The sequence below is a fragment of the Magnolia sinica genome, chromosome 3 (genome assembly GCF_029962835.1).
Source record: "Magnolia sinica isolate HGM2019 chromosome 3, MsV1, whole genome shotgun sequence".
NCBI lineage: Eukaryota > Viridiplantae > Streptophyta > Magnoliopsida > Magnoliales > Magnoliaceae > Magnolia > Magnolia sinica.
In genome coordinates this window covers 113,093,818-113,109,927 of record NC_080575.1, presented here as the reverse complement: position 1 = coordinate 113,109,927, position 16,110 = coordinate 113,093,818, and positions in this window count along the sequence as shown.

Here is a 16,110-nt window from a genome sequence, read left to right as displayed (position 1 = left end):
CCCACTTATTATCCATTGGATATTCTTGAAGTAATACAAACTTAACATACGCACCTAGACCTCCTCGTACGGACGATGAATTCCAGGACGAAAATACCCCTCCTTTTCATGGAAATGGATTGGGTACTCCTCCTGCTACCCGCTAATGGCGTATCGGCGGTGGTCTGTGGGACCCACAATGATGTATTCTTTTCATCCATGTCGTCCATATATTTTTCCAGATCATTTTATGGTATGAGACCAAAAATGAAGTATATCCAAATCTCAAGTGTACCACATTACAGGAAACAGTGTTGAATAAGCGTCAACCATTAGAAACTCAGGTGGAGCCCACTGTGATGTTTGTGAGAAATCCTCCCTGTCTAAGTTCATTCATAGGGTCACAAAGACCTGGATGAAGAGGAAAAACAAATAACCCCTAAAAGGGTTTCAATGGTAGATTTTCAATTCCCCACTGCCTTTTACAGTGTGGTCCACTTGATAGTTAGATCTATCTTATTTTTCGTCTCAAGCCTTAATATGAGCTCGTCAAATAGATGGACGGTTTGGATATAACAAAAACCTCATGATGGGACCCATAAAAGCAATATAGCAAAAAAAAAAAAAAAAAATCTACAGTTGGCAGCAGTAACGCGGCAATCTGTAGAATTTTTTTTTTTTTTTTTTTTTTTTTTTTAACAGGGAGAAATTTTTCTCCCTTACATTTTTCTCTAATACATAATTATGTAAATATGCATATATAAGTATATAAAAATATTTTCCTATCTTTTAATTCATTTTTTTGTCTATGTATTTAATAAGCATATCTCCTAAACTAGAATGATTTTTTCTTTTTTTTTTTTTTTTTATTTTTTACACACGCACACACACCCCCACACACTCACACTAGTGGAATTTCACCACTTATGGATACTCGAACGCTTGACCGGGTGTTGAAACTCCTAATAGTCTACCACCCGAGCGCGGCAAACATGAAAATGAGCGGGGTAAACTAGAAAAACAGCGGGGCAAACTGAAATATGAGTGGGGTAAACTAGAAAAACAACGGGGCAAATTGAAATATGAGCAGGGCAAACAAGAAAAACAGTGGGGCAAACTGAAATATGAGCAGGACAAACTAGAAAAACAGCAGGGCAAACAAGAAAAACAGCGGGGCAAACTGAAATATGAACGGGGCAAACTATAAAAACAGCGAGGCAAACTGAAATATGAGCGGGGCAAACTAGAAAAATAGCTGGGCAAACTGAAATATGAGCGGGGCAAACACGAAAAACAGCAGGGCAAACTAGAAAAATAGCGAGGCAAACAAGAAAAACAGCGGGGCAAACTGAAATATGAGCGGGACAAACAAGAAAAACAGCGGGACAAACTTAAATATGGACGGGGCAAATTAGAGATACAACGGGGCAAACTAGAAAAATAGCGAGGCAAAAAAGGAAAACAGCGGGGCAAACAAGAAAAACAACGGGGCAAATTGAAATATGATAGGGGAAAACTATCTGATTTTGCTGATGAATTTGGAACTTTGAACATCTTTCCTTTGAGAGTAATGATCACCTACAACCGGTTGTTGGATAGCTTACAATACAGTCCATCTAACCTGTAAACCTATCATCTGCCTGGGACATGAGGGTCATGCTAAAGGAGGGACTCACCTTGAAGAATCATTTGGTGAAAAAACTAGGCCGTTGTGCATGAAAAAATAGAGAGTTTAAATCAGAGATGCTGATGGTGTGCTTCCATGTACTCATAAACATTTTCCTCAGTTGTAGGTCATCTAGTATAAAGAGTTTATCCTTCTCTACTAACCAAATTCCATCGCCAGAGGCAGTCTAGGAGGGCAGCCTGGTTATTTTCAAGTACATGAGTCCAAAAGGAGCAACACTTCGCCAAACTCACTTCATAAGACAAAGCAACAAGAAAGAACCACATAATTTAACAAATGGTAACTGCGGGATCAATCATATACTGAAGTATTGGAATTTAGCTCTTTGAGAATCTCTTTAGTTTTGGGGTTTCAATTTTCATGTTTGCCCCGCTGAATTTCATACTTGCCCCACTCATTTTCATGCTTGCCCCACTCATTTTCATATTTGCCCCACTGAATTTCATGCTTGCCTCGTTTATTTTCATGTTTGCCCCGCTGATTTTCATGCTTGCCCCACTTTTTTTCATATTTGCCCCACTCTTTTTCATACTTGCCTAGCTCATTTTCATGTTTGCCCTGCTCATTTTCATGTTTGCCTCGCTGCATTCCATGCTTGCCCCACTCATTTTCATGTTTGCCCCGCTCATTTTCAAAGAGCTTCAAACAATTTATCGAGAAAATGAGTGGGGCAAGCATGAAAATGAACGGGGCAAACATGAAATTCAGCGGGGCAAACTTGAAATTAAGCGGCTGAAACTGAAAGTTGAGCGGGGCAAACATGAAATTGAATGATATATCGAGATTTGAACGTTGATATTATCGGGGCATACTAGATATATCGAGAAATTATTGAAATTTCAGTATTGGATGCTGAACATTTCAAAGGCAAAGTCGATATTATCGAGCAACACTTGATATATCGAAGATTAAATCTCGATATTATCGAGACACTCTCGATATATGTCAATACTTGTATCTTAAACCAAGCTTACCTAGCTAAAGTGATTATGTAACTTTAAGTAAAAACGTTACTTGTAATTGATCTTAAACCAAGCTTACTGAGCTTACTTATCTCAAATAAGCTACTTATCTACTGCTGCGGGTATACAAAGTAACAATTTCATTAGAAGTGAAAGAAGGGATACGCCAAGCCAAATGAAAAGAATTTACAATACATAGAAATTGTTTCGTAGGTACCTTAGTGAGCATTCATGCTTTTATGAGTCTACGAGGATCTATTGCGTCAGAGAGGATCAAATACTATCAATATTATCTAAGTAGCCTGAAATTGAGAGAGGGAAAATGAAAGTTGAGTGAGCCTAGCATGAGAGGGAGCAAGGAAAACTGAAATTAAAGTGAGCTTAGCATAAGAGGGAGCGAGGAAAACTGAATAGCATACTTTGGAATTTTTCTGCATAATCGTCGGAATTGTAAGTTATGATGTATATCATACTTTATAATTTTGGTGGATGATGAAATGAACTTTATACTTTGTCCCACTGTATTTTCAATTTGTCTCGTTATGCTCGTTGATCAAGTTTAATGCACATAGAACTCAATGCTTGACAATTGCTCTAGATTTTGAATTTCATGTTTGCCCGCTGAATTTCATGCTTGCCCCGCTCTTTTTCATGTTTGCCCCACTCATTCTCATGTTTGCCTCGCTCATTTTCATGCTTGCTCCGGTCATTTTCATACTTACCCTGTTCATTTTCATGTTTGCCCTGCTGAATTTCATTCTTGCCCACCTCATTTTCATGCTTGCCCCGCTCGTTTTCATGTTTGCCCCACTCATTTTCATGCTTGCCCCGCTCTTTTTCAAAAAGCTTGAAACTGGTATGGATTCCTTCGTTGTAGCTTGAATGCCACAAAACGTTCATGTCATTAGTTGGCGTTTGAACTACACAAACCTAACTTGAAAAGGCTAGTTATGTGCAAACCTTAGCATTTGGTTGAATATGTAGTTGTAGTCACTTTCCAAATTCACTCGGTGTTTGGAAGGACCTTGAGAAATAAACCCAACTGAGAAGCTTTTTGTTACCTGAGTTTACACCTCAAATATCCCATTGTTTTAATTGTTTTAACCAATTGTAGCATCCATTAGAATATCAATTTCTAAAAATATAACTCAAGGGCCAAACATAGGGTTGAGAATACATGAATAAAGCTTCCTTGGAACTTTCATTCTATAAATATGTCTGAGGATACATTTGAGACTATGTCATATAAGCCTTTTTAACATGTATGGTAATCTATTTAGCCTTTTAAGCATGATAGGCTATCCTTAGGTAACTGTTGCATTAGCTGTATACTTTGTACTGATATTTCTCTTTATGGTAGTGTAATAGTGCTTGAGGAGGTTGGTTGGCTAAATTAGCTTCGCCTACCCCAAAATCATATATGGTATGTTAAGTATATCATTCTAGTTTAGGAGATATGCTTGTTAAATAAATAGACAAAGAAATAAATTGTGAGTTAACTCTTACTCGTAATCTTCATATGGTACACTCCCATTGTACTAAGTAAACTCAGTTGGGCCCACATTGAATGTATGTAGTATATCCACGCTGTCCATCCATTTTTCCATCTAATTTTAGCAGTTTAGCCCCAAATTAAAGCATATCAAAAGATCAAGTGGATCATACCACGGGAAACAGTGGGTATAATGATTTCCACTGTTGAAACCATAGTGGGCCCAATAGTGATGTTTGTTTGTTATCAAACCTATTCATAAGATCATACAGACATGGATTAATAGAAAAACAATTATAAGCTTGATCCAAAACTTCTGTAGCCCCTAAGAAATGATCAACAATAGAAGTTTAATTTAAAATTTCATTTGGTATGGTCCATTTGAACATTGGATACGTTTAGATTTATTGGCTCAAGCCATGAAATTATCTGTTAAGTTTGCCCCGTTGATTGTCTAGTTTGCCCCACTGAATTTCATGTTTGCCCCACTCAATTTCGTGTTTGCCTTGTTGATTTCCTAGTTTGCCCTGCTGATTTTCTAGTTTGCCCCGCCGATTTCCTAGTTTGCCTCGTTGATTTTCTAGTTTGCCCCGCTGATTTTCTAGTTTGCCCCTTCAATTTCCTAGTTTGCCCTGCTGATTTTCTAGTTTCCCCCGCTTAATTTCATGCTTGCCCCACTGATTTTCATGTTTGTCTTGCTGATTTTCTAGTTTGCCCCGCTGATTTTCTAGTTTGCCCAGCTGATTTCCTAGTTTACCCCGCTGATTTTCTAGTTTGCTCCGCTGATTTTCTAGTTTCCCCTGCTCAATTTCATGTTTGCCCTACTGATTTTCATGTTTTCCCCGCTGATTTCCTAGTTTGCCCCGCTGATTTTCTAGTTTGTCCCGCTGATTTTCTAATTTCCCCCGCTTAATTTCATGTTTGCCCCGCTAATGTTCATATTTGCCCCACTCAATTTCATGTGTTGCCTCGCTAAATTTCTAGTTTGCCTCGCTCAATTTCATGTACGGCTGAAAGTTGGGCGGGTTCAACCCGACCGACCCGACATTGGGTTAGGCTCGGGCAGGATATATCGGGTCCGATCTCAAGCTTGGGTTATAGAAACATCAACCCGATAAAACTTAGGTTGGGCTTGGGTTGAGGTCTTAGGTTGCTTGACCCAACCCGAACCCGATCAATATATTAGTTACTTATAAATTATAATTGAGTGTGGATTGTTTGTGTAGAAGGTACACTAGTGATGTCGGGTCTCATTTGTCCACGTCATTTCCAAGGACTCAAGCTAACAAGATATGCCGGATTTCTTTCTCCTAGATAGATTGCGTGCTATGCTACGTGACTTTTTAAAGGAGTAGTCCTATGTTTTAGCTTGGTTTTTTAAAGAAAAAAATGAAGTTCTTTATGATGAATAATCACGTATATAATTAATAAAATCATAGATACAAAAAATAAGTCCTATATTGAAATATAATAAACTAATGTAATAACGAAAATATTAGCACGTATATACCCGACCAACCCAATCAACCCATCGAGCCCTCTTAGGTTGGGGTTGGGTTGAGAATTCCTAACCCAAGATTGATTTAGGTTGGGTCAAGGTTTAGGTATAGGAACCTTGGGTTGGGTTAGGGTTGAGCACCAACTCGAATCAACCCGCCCGACTTTTAGCCCTAATTTCATGTTTGCCCTGCTCAATTTCATGTTTTCTCCGCTAAATTTTTAGTTTTCTCCGCTCAATTTCATGTTTGCCCTGCTGAATTTCCAATTTGACCGCGAAGTGATTGAAATTGACCACCAACTGAATGAAATGGATTTTCGACCATCGACCCGATGGAATCTTGGAAAATAACTAGGTTGGTTGGCTAAATTTAGCTTCTCCTGCCCCAAAATCATATATGGTCCGTTAAGTAAATCATTTTAGTTTAGGAGATATGCTTCTTAAATAAATAGACAAAGAAATGAATTAAAAGATAGAAAAATATTTTTATATACTTATATATACATATTTACATAATTATGTATTAGAGAAAAATGTAAGGGGGAAAAAGTTCTCCTTATAAAAAAAAATAAAAAAAATAAAAAATTGCGCGGCACTACCGCTGGTTCGGCGGCAGAAAGATTTTTTTTTTTTGTTATATTACTTTTGTGGGTCCCATCATGAGGTCTGTGTTATATCCAAACCGTCCATCTATTTAGAGAGATCATATTAAGGCTTGAGACGAAAAATAAGATAGATCTAACTATCAAGTGGACCACACTGTAAAAGGCAGTGGGGAATTGAACGTCTACCATTGAAACCCTTTTAAGGGTTACAGAAGTTTTGGATCATTATGAAATTTGTTTTTCCTCTTCATCCAGGTCTTTGTGACCCTATGAATGAACTTAGACGGAGAGGATTTCTCACAAACATCGCAGTGGGCCCCACCTGAGTTCCCATCGCCGGACCGTCCGTCAGCGCTCGTTTCTGCACGCCAGCCAGAGGAAGGCAGGGGTAATTTCGTCCTCAAAATAGGTGTCCGTACGAGGAGGTCCAAGTGCGTATGTTAAGTTTGTATTGTTTCGTAAAAACCACTGGATAAAAGGTGGGGTCCACAGTCGTAAATTTCTCTAAATACTCCTTGAACCTGATCCTACCCCGGCCCATGATGATACAGTGGAACCGGAAGAACCGGAGTGCGGTACAGCCATTAGCCATCTCTCTGCACGCGGCAGGGAGATGTATCAATCATAGCCGTTCATCTAGTAGCTTCTACCCTGGATGGCTCATGTTTCAAACCGATCAGCTGTACGTGTACCATTGAGGACGGTTGTAAATGGGTCAAGCCAAATAGTAAGTGCAATGGGGCTTGCAGGGTTGGGGCTTGCTGGTCCAGGTATTTTCGGGTTCAAGTCTTGTGCTTTAGGACCTTATTTGGACCAAATCTGGTAGCACTAGATGAACGGTGTAGAATCAGTCATGTATATGACAAATACAATATCATGTATACGACAAATACAATATCTTTATAACGTACGCTGAATATGGAGGATAGTTTATTGATGGACAAATCTTCAAATGGACATGTTGTTCATGTGATTAGGAGATAATGACTAGTAACCGTTAGGTTATGAAGAACGTGCGAGAGATTATGGATGAGATAAAGATGCATTCAACAAAATGCCAGTCACGATAAGATGAAAGTAACCACTACTTTATAGTTGGCAGCATATGAAATTGTTACATAGACAACGGTTGTTCTCAAGATTTCATCTAAGTAGCTTATAATTAATAGTGGATGGGAACACAAGGAAAAAGATTCACGGTCAATAAATTAAACCTAATACAAACAATTTAACTCCAGTGCAATATTGTTTATCCAGCCTTTTGCCACCTTTAACTTTCTCTATTGCTCAGTAACTAACTATCTATGGAGCCCTTAATTTCTAGGATTAATTTAGGTTGTCACTGCCTTATGTCAGACCAACTTAGTAATAGTTAATAGGTATAATTTCCTTTCATTTGAACTTGTATGCCATATTTGAAGGAAAATCATAGTCTTGGGAATAATTCACCTACGCTCATACAGTGAGTCAATAGTAGCTTGTAATTTCGGCATTGCTTATCCCTCGCTCATCAGCGCGCTGTTCAACAAAGCACCCTGCTGCTCTTAGCCAGGTAGGTGATTTCATTTTAGTAGTAAGTCTCGCTTTTCTGTATCCATCTTCAACTTATTTTCATTCAATTTTACAATTGTTGCACCTTTAAAAGTCCTTCATTTTTCAAGGAAAAAAAGAGCTCAATGGAGGAATATCCCTAACTTCCGCAAATTACTTGATAGCGCATTCGATGCTTGGTCTCCTGACCTAGCATCGCTTTATCTCGACGTCAAGAGTCGATGGTTTCAGGGGTATTTTTTGTTTTCTTCTTCGGTTTAAATCGGACCCAATCAATTTTAACACACTCGCATATCTCACACATATACCACGTGGCCGAATTTCATACCAACAAACTTGGACTTGGATTTGCTCAGGTCTAGCACCTATGGTGTCTAAAGATCTTAGGCTTGGCTAGGTTTTGAACAAATAAAAACATTTACTTGGCCGCCAACCTAAATGGATAAATTAGATTGCACAAACATATGTTACTTTGACATACGCATGGTATATAAGTGGGGTGCCCGTGGGGTAAAAAACCTTACTTTATCGCTAGAATAATTAATATTTATTAAAATACATATAATGGTATCAAGAAAGCCAACTACACCCAACTCAATTTTAACCAGGTCTAAGTTGATGGACCCAATTTGGATATGGCTAGAGTGAATGATTTTAAGGGGTCGATTGGCACCGTGGATTAGAGGGGATTTCAAATCCCCTAGTTGTTTGGCCGCATAAAGTAACAGGGGGTTTCAAATCCACGGTGAAAGCTTGGATTACACCTAAAATCATTTCAATAGTTGCAGGTGTAACATGTGTCACTATACTATCATTCTATTGGGCACATGACCCAATAATGATGATTAGCACCGTCCAAACATTATCTATGTAAATTAACATCGTCCAAACATTATCCAGCACCATCCAAACATTGTCCATGTTAATCAACGATTAAAAATCGTTGGTTAGTCACTCAAACATGATCTTGTGCTTGTGGCCCATCCGAGACTTGGAATTTTGCCATTTTAGGGCAAGTATATATTTCAGCGGGCTTATAACAACCATTGTGTCAAAAATTACATATCTCAATAATTAGAGATATTGAAGTTGATTTAGTAATTTAATTCAAACCCACTTAAATATACCATGTATAGTTACTTTTGGATTAAAGTTGATTCACAAGGTGCCAAACACACCACGCGGATTTCAAATCCTGGGGGTTCGGAATCAGGGGGTTCCAAATCCACGCTCCCAAACAGGCCCTAAGTGAGTAGAAGAAAGTAAAACCCAAATCCCACTCATTTTATTAATAGTTCCATGAAAAATGAGACCCCAATCAGTTAAAATCCGGTCAGGTACATCTGGCAGGTCCAAGTTCCCTCCAGCGGCCCTACTGTGGAGAGTTGGCTGTACAACAACACCCACGAGTTTCCTTCAAGAAGCCCCCTCAACAAAAAGCTATGTGAGGCCCACCATCATGTGTGTGACACGCAATCCGTTCATCATTTCAAACAGATCAATGTAGCAAGCTATCTCAAAAATAAGTCTGACACAAGACTCAAGTGGGCCACAAGCTATCTCAAAAATAAAGCCGATACAAGACTCAAGTGGGCCACTAACTATCTCAAAAATAAGGCCTATACAAGACTCAAGTGGGTCACTCCACACGTAAATGTAGGAGGGATGGGGACGCCTACTATCCAAATCTAATTTTGACCACTGAAGTTTGAAATCGGGATTATATCTGTTTTCCCCTCTCATCCTCGTGGGGCATACCTTATCAGTGGTTTGGATGGCATATTAACATCACGGTGGACCCCATAGAGGTTCCAATAGCGGGCATCCCTATCTCCGCTATTCCCGTGATTTGACCTACTTGAGGTCCGGCTGATTTTTAGGTTTTCTTGCTAGCATAAGCTATTTCAAAGAATGGACGGATTGGATGTCACAAACACATCGCGTTGAGCCTCACAGAACTTTTTGTTGCACGGGATGCTTGCAACAACTACTGCAGGAACTTTGTGAACATGTGCACACGCGTATATACCTTAACTAATGCCGTATGTACACAACTACACATACAAACTCAAAAATTAGCACCGTAGACGAGTCTATACAACGCCCTTTTTCTCTTTCACTGTGTGGAAACTTATCTCACCAAATACGATTTTTAGGGTATGAAATCTGGTTTTGTTATAAAAATACTCCTGTCCGTTAAGATAAACTTAAAGGTATTTTTATTTTTCTGAATTTGTTAGTACAAATAGAAGCCTACTTTAATGCTTAAAGTTTTTTCAGGTCTAATGAAAAAAGGCAAGTAATACGTATAAAGTGTTAAGTTTATACGACACAAAATCCCGAGTATGGTGGGCTGTAGACTACTGAATCCTTGTTCACGAGATTCAACTGATTGTGGTAAGTACTTTGTTCGGACGGTTTTGATTGCCCAACCTGTACTCTTCTAGATTTCGTAGCAGTGAAAAGTCACTGCCGTGGATTTGTTTTCCTGTGATTTGGTCCACTGCTTCTGGAGGCAATGCATTTTTGTCTCTCCAGATCATTACAATACACGGATCACACGTGTACAATGGTCCAAACCAAGCTTCCTGTGGTCTTTGTCATTGATTGTATGCAAAAGAAAAATTGCTCTGATTGAACCATCTGAACCATCTAATAAATGGACCTTTGCTGATTGTGGATTGAGCATGTCTTGAAAGACCATACTTATCAGGTGATCCTAACCATCTAATAGCTTGCCATCAAATCAACAACTTCCGATAATGGGAGGTTAAGATCGTCCCCACATGCTATTTTGGGAAACGCTCAGTCGACCATGGAATCCAACATTTGGACGCTCTGGATTAGTATGCAACCAAAGTCACCACTATTTAAGCAAGGGCGGAAAACGCACATGGTCTTTTTAGTCAGATGGACGCTGTTTACAAGATCCAGACCACATATCCAACGGATCTCACCGTCTGTGAGTTACAATCCAAAAACCATGATAGTGGGACATTCCTAATAAATGTTCGGATTTGTTCAAATAAAAGACGATCCATTTGTGTCCCTATTCAAATCAAGCAGTCACGATCATCCGATGGCCTTGAATCTTGTACACGTGTTTCGTCGCTCAGTCAGTTTTCAAAATCGATGTGCAATAATTAAAATATTTATTGAAATTTTAAGTAGTAACGATCGTCCCATTTTTATTGTTATATAGTTGCCCAAAACTAACTACATAATTAATATAAAATTTATATTTTGGTACCTTTTTCAGAATGGTTTTAAATAGCTACTTCATCAATGGATATAATTGTCATTCCACTACCTTCCAGACAAGCAAATGGGTTGGTGGGCCCGCCATATATAATATATATGTGAGATCCACCTGGACGATAATGGCGTGTCACTCCTGTTAGGTCAAGGTCCAAAAGTTAGCTCCTTTACTGATTTAGGTAGATCACATTATTGGAAACAATGTATAGGGCAATGCTCATCCTCCAAACTATTTTCGTTAGTGTGGTTCAAATGGATCACTAAACAGTATGAATTTTGGGGCAGAAGAGTAAAATGTTGTATGAAATCCAATGGATGGAATGGATTTTATATAATTATCATGGTGGGCCCATAAGAATTAAGTGTGGGTGTCTCTCCCAACTGTTTCCTTTGGTGTGGTCTACTAAAAATGCAGGTTAGCTTGAATTTTTGATATCCATTTAGGCCTACTATGGTATTAAATATCTAACTGTCAGAGTGGATCTTCAATAAAACATCACAGTGGGCCATCAAAATCAAGAGTGGCGTCCTCTACCATTTGCTTTTGATGGGCCCGTGAAATTTGCTCCGACGGTTATATATATGTAATTCCAATTTAAGCTTAGGGGGGGAAAAACAGAGAGTCTGATTGGGGATTTAGGTGAGCCACGCAAAAGAAAACTCTTCGGAGAGACGTACAACCTTAATTTTTACAGTATCCGCTGCACCAAAATTTAGACGCCTAAAAATCAAGTCCATTAGGGATGAATGGGCCATCATACCAAAGGAAATAATTTGGAGGATGGTTGTTGACTTGCACACTATTTCAAATCACGTAGTCCGCCTAGTTTAGGGATGGGGGTGATTTTTGGCCCCAAGTCTAATATGAGGTTATACACCTGGTGGTCAAGGTGACTTTTAAATAAACATCGCGATGAGGCTCGCCCAACTGGCCTAAAGAGGTAGCTTTTTAAAAACCTTTTTGAAAAGGGTATGGGAATATAAATTTATTATTAATTATGTAGTTTTTGTGTGTGTGTGTGTGTGTAAAATTCTTAATTTAATTTGAGGCAGAATTGAATGCAAACGTTTGTAAGATAAGCCTAACGTACAATTCAATGTGTTGGACCCATTGCGATGTTTTAAATGACATTCAATACGTCCATCTTGTACGCCCCTAGTTTTCTCCTTGCTATGCAAACATATAGTGGATCAAAAACTCAGGTAACCCATATTGGGTGCGGAAGCATTACCTAGACATGACCCATATATGAATCAAACAAGTACATAAATAGAAAATTCGAGCACACATGGAGAACATAATGATTAACGTGAAAAAATCCTTACGGAAAAAAGCAACGTGCAATCCACTATGAAAACAAAATTACAAGAGATGAGCAACTTGCAATAAAAACCCTAGAGTATAAAACCCTAGATCCTCTTTCTCCAAATCATAGCTTTTTTTAGAATATGATCCCCGTACTCTAATCCTGCATTGCACCCGTTTATATAACCCTATATATGGAATTAAAACAAAACCATGCACTTACGTAGAAGTTACACGCACAATCGACCAAGCATCCTTCAATTGATTGATGCCACACTGTTCGATCAATCAAACATGCTCAAAAGTGTCCAGAGAGCTAACATGATTTTTTGAAATTATCTCGATTAATCGAGCCTATCAAATATGTCTAAAACTGCCTAGAGACAGAACTGGGAAAAACGGGATTTTCCTGATTCAATCAAGGCTTCCATCCATCGATCGAAATCTCATATTTCAACATAGATTGAAGGCATGAATTTTAACAATCTCTATCGTAGCTTTAATCTTTATTCTCCTGTGTTTCAAGTTGTTTCCTGTATCTTTATTAATTGTCTCCATCATAGTTTCATCATTGCTTTTTGTGCACACTCTATCTTTATTCATCCTTACGCGAAGCCCATAAAAGTCGAACAAAACCTGAACTTATCTGTAAGAACAAATTTCATAAACATATCAGTTAGATTCTTGCTCATGTGAATTTTCTCAAGAGTAACACCACATTCCTCTAGTATCTGTTAGATAAAGTGATAACAGACATCAATATATTTAATTCGGGAATAGTATACCAAATTATTCGCCAAATTGATCACACTTCGTTGTCACAATTCATAAGCACGGACTTCTGCTGAAGCCCCAATTCATTCATCATACCTCTTAACTAAACAACTTCCTTGACTGCTTCTGTCATCGCCATATATTCCGCTCTGGTTGTGGAAAGAGCAATCACAGATTGAAGCTTTGATATCCAATTGATTGCTCTACTTGTTAGCACAAACGAAGAATCGAAAGTCGATCTTCTATTGTTTATGTTTCCAAATAATCGACATCCATACAGCCTACCAATTTCTCTTCAGATTTTTTAAATATCAAGACATAATCTGTTATACCTCGTATGTAACAAAGTATCCATTTTACTGCCTTATAGTGTTGCTTATCAGAGTTAGATATATATTTGCTCACAACACCCACTGCATGTGAAATATCCGGTCTTGTACCAACCATGACATACATTAAACTGTTAATTACGCTCAAGTTGGGCATACGAGACATATACTGATTTTCTTCATTTAATGTATGATATTGTTACGAAGAAATCCGAAAGTGAGTAGCGTGGGAGTGCTGGCAGGTTTTGGCTTGTCCATTCCAAACTTGAGTAGGACCTTCATAAGATACTCCTCTTGAGACAACTATAGCCTGTTCCTTTCCCTGTTCATGTGTATATCAATGCCAAGAATCCTCTTTCCAACCCCCAAATCTTTCATTTTGAAAGTCCTAGATAATTGAGCCTTCAATATGTCGATCTCATACATGCTTGGTTGTCGCTAAGCATATCATGAACATACAGTGTGTTGTTTTGCGATCTGTCTAAGGCGTTCTCTTCCTCTCACTATGGGCTTTGAGTTGGGCTCGACCATCTTTCGTTTGAGGTTGATTTTCTGGCAAAGTTTGCCTGTCGACAGCTGAATGTTTAGACCTGGTTCGATTCATGGTCACATTTGCAAACATTTTCCTGCCTCCTTAACCACTTATCCTTTCAATGTATTCAGCAGCCTAATCACCCCCATCACTGGCTTGGGCTGAGTTCAGGGCCTTCCGTTGTGGGTACTCCCTAGCCTAATGGTCACCGTCACATGTAAAGCAACTCAAGCTCCTCTCTTGGATCTTGGGCTCGCCTTTGGCATCTTGTGGCCTCTTTCAATCCCCTTTTCCATCATTTGGCTTCTTCTCTCCCCCACATTTGCCCTTGTTGGGGTGCTTGGCTGACTTGGATTTGAAACTAAGATAATAAATTTTCCATCACTTAGTGCTTTAAAGTAGACACAATGATCGAATTCACTTTTAGTAAACCGCTAACTCATCATGAAAAAATCAAACTTTTTTGTACCACTGCTTAGATGACTATTTCAGGCCGTATAACCACCTCCTTAACCTGCAACCATTAATCAGTGACCCTCGTACCTCAAACCCTTCTGGTTACTTTATGTAAATATACTATTCTAATTCTCCATGTAAGAAAGCAGTCTTAACAATCAGCTATCCCAACTTAAGATTGTATTATACAACCAGTAATAATGCAAACTTGATAAATACCTGCTTGACCACAAGTGAAAATTTTTCGCTGAAGTCGACACCCTTCATTTGTGCATAACCCTTCGCTACTAGTCCTACCTTGTACCCATCCTATTTCTTCAGATAAACCCACTTGCATCTGATTGCTTTTCACCTAGCGGGAAGCTCTACCATTTCCCACATCTCATTCTTACACAAAAAAAAAATTAATCTCTTCTTACATTGGTGCCATCCACTTTTCTACATATATATTATGAAGAGCCTCCTAAAAAGTAGATATGTCTCCCTCATTCATAATGAGGGCAAATACGACGTTTAAGTCATCTTTGTATCTCAACGGTAGCTTGCGATCCCACGATGGATTTCTCTTGACAGGTGGTTGCTACACCTGCTCTTATACATTTTCCTGCAGCTTGACTTATTTAAGTGTATCACCCTCATCTATTTCAATATCAATCATCGCTGATTTCGTCGTTTCCACATGTTCATCCTTATGGAACAAGGAATCTCATTGAACTTAATGTTTTGGCTTATTGTGATTTTTCGTGTGGCCCGGTCATACAACTTATATCCAATTCACACAATCATTATAACCAATAAAGGTACACTTCTTTATCCTTTGATATAGCTTATCTCTCTCAACAGACGGTATCTGAGATTATCCTAATCAAATACATGCAGCACTAAGTAGTCTACATGCTGACTACTCCATACTTCTTTAGGAATCCTATAATCAATAACCATAGATGGTGACCGATTCACCAAATAGAAAGCCGTTTTAACGGCTTCAACTCAGAGGTTCTTGCCCAACTCAACATTACTCAACATATTTCATGCCATATCCAAAATAGTTTGATTCATGTCCCACCACACCATTCTACTCTGGTGTGTGCTCAACTCTTTGTGCTTCAGAATTCCCTCGTCCTTACAAAACAAATTGAATTCCTTCGAAGTAAATTTATTGTCATTATTCATCCTCAATACTTTTATCTGTCATGTTGACTGTTTTTTAACTATGACCTTCCAAGACTTGAAAGTGATAAACATATTGGATTTATTCTTTATGAAATAAATCCACACATTTCTAAAAAAGTCATCAATGAATGTTACGAAGAATGATGACTATACTGTAGAAACCACGGGCGACGACCCGTATGTTAGAGTGCACATAATCCAACAGTCTTTCACTACTATGTTTTCCGGTTTAAAATGATAATTTTAACTATTTACCATATATGCAATGCTCACATACATCTAAATAAAAAATTTTAAAAGTAGAAATTAAACCATGATATAAGAGTACCTTCATACCGCACTCGCTCATATAGCCTAGGTGTGCATGCCACATATGTACCGATGTGAACTTTGCTATAGACATTGCACTCCACCCAATATAGTATTCCTAATCAACTTACAGAGATTGTCGTTCCTTTGTGCTTTCATAGTGGTGAGTGTCCCCTTTGAAACTTTTAGGACACCATCA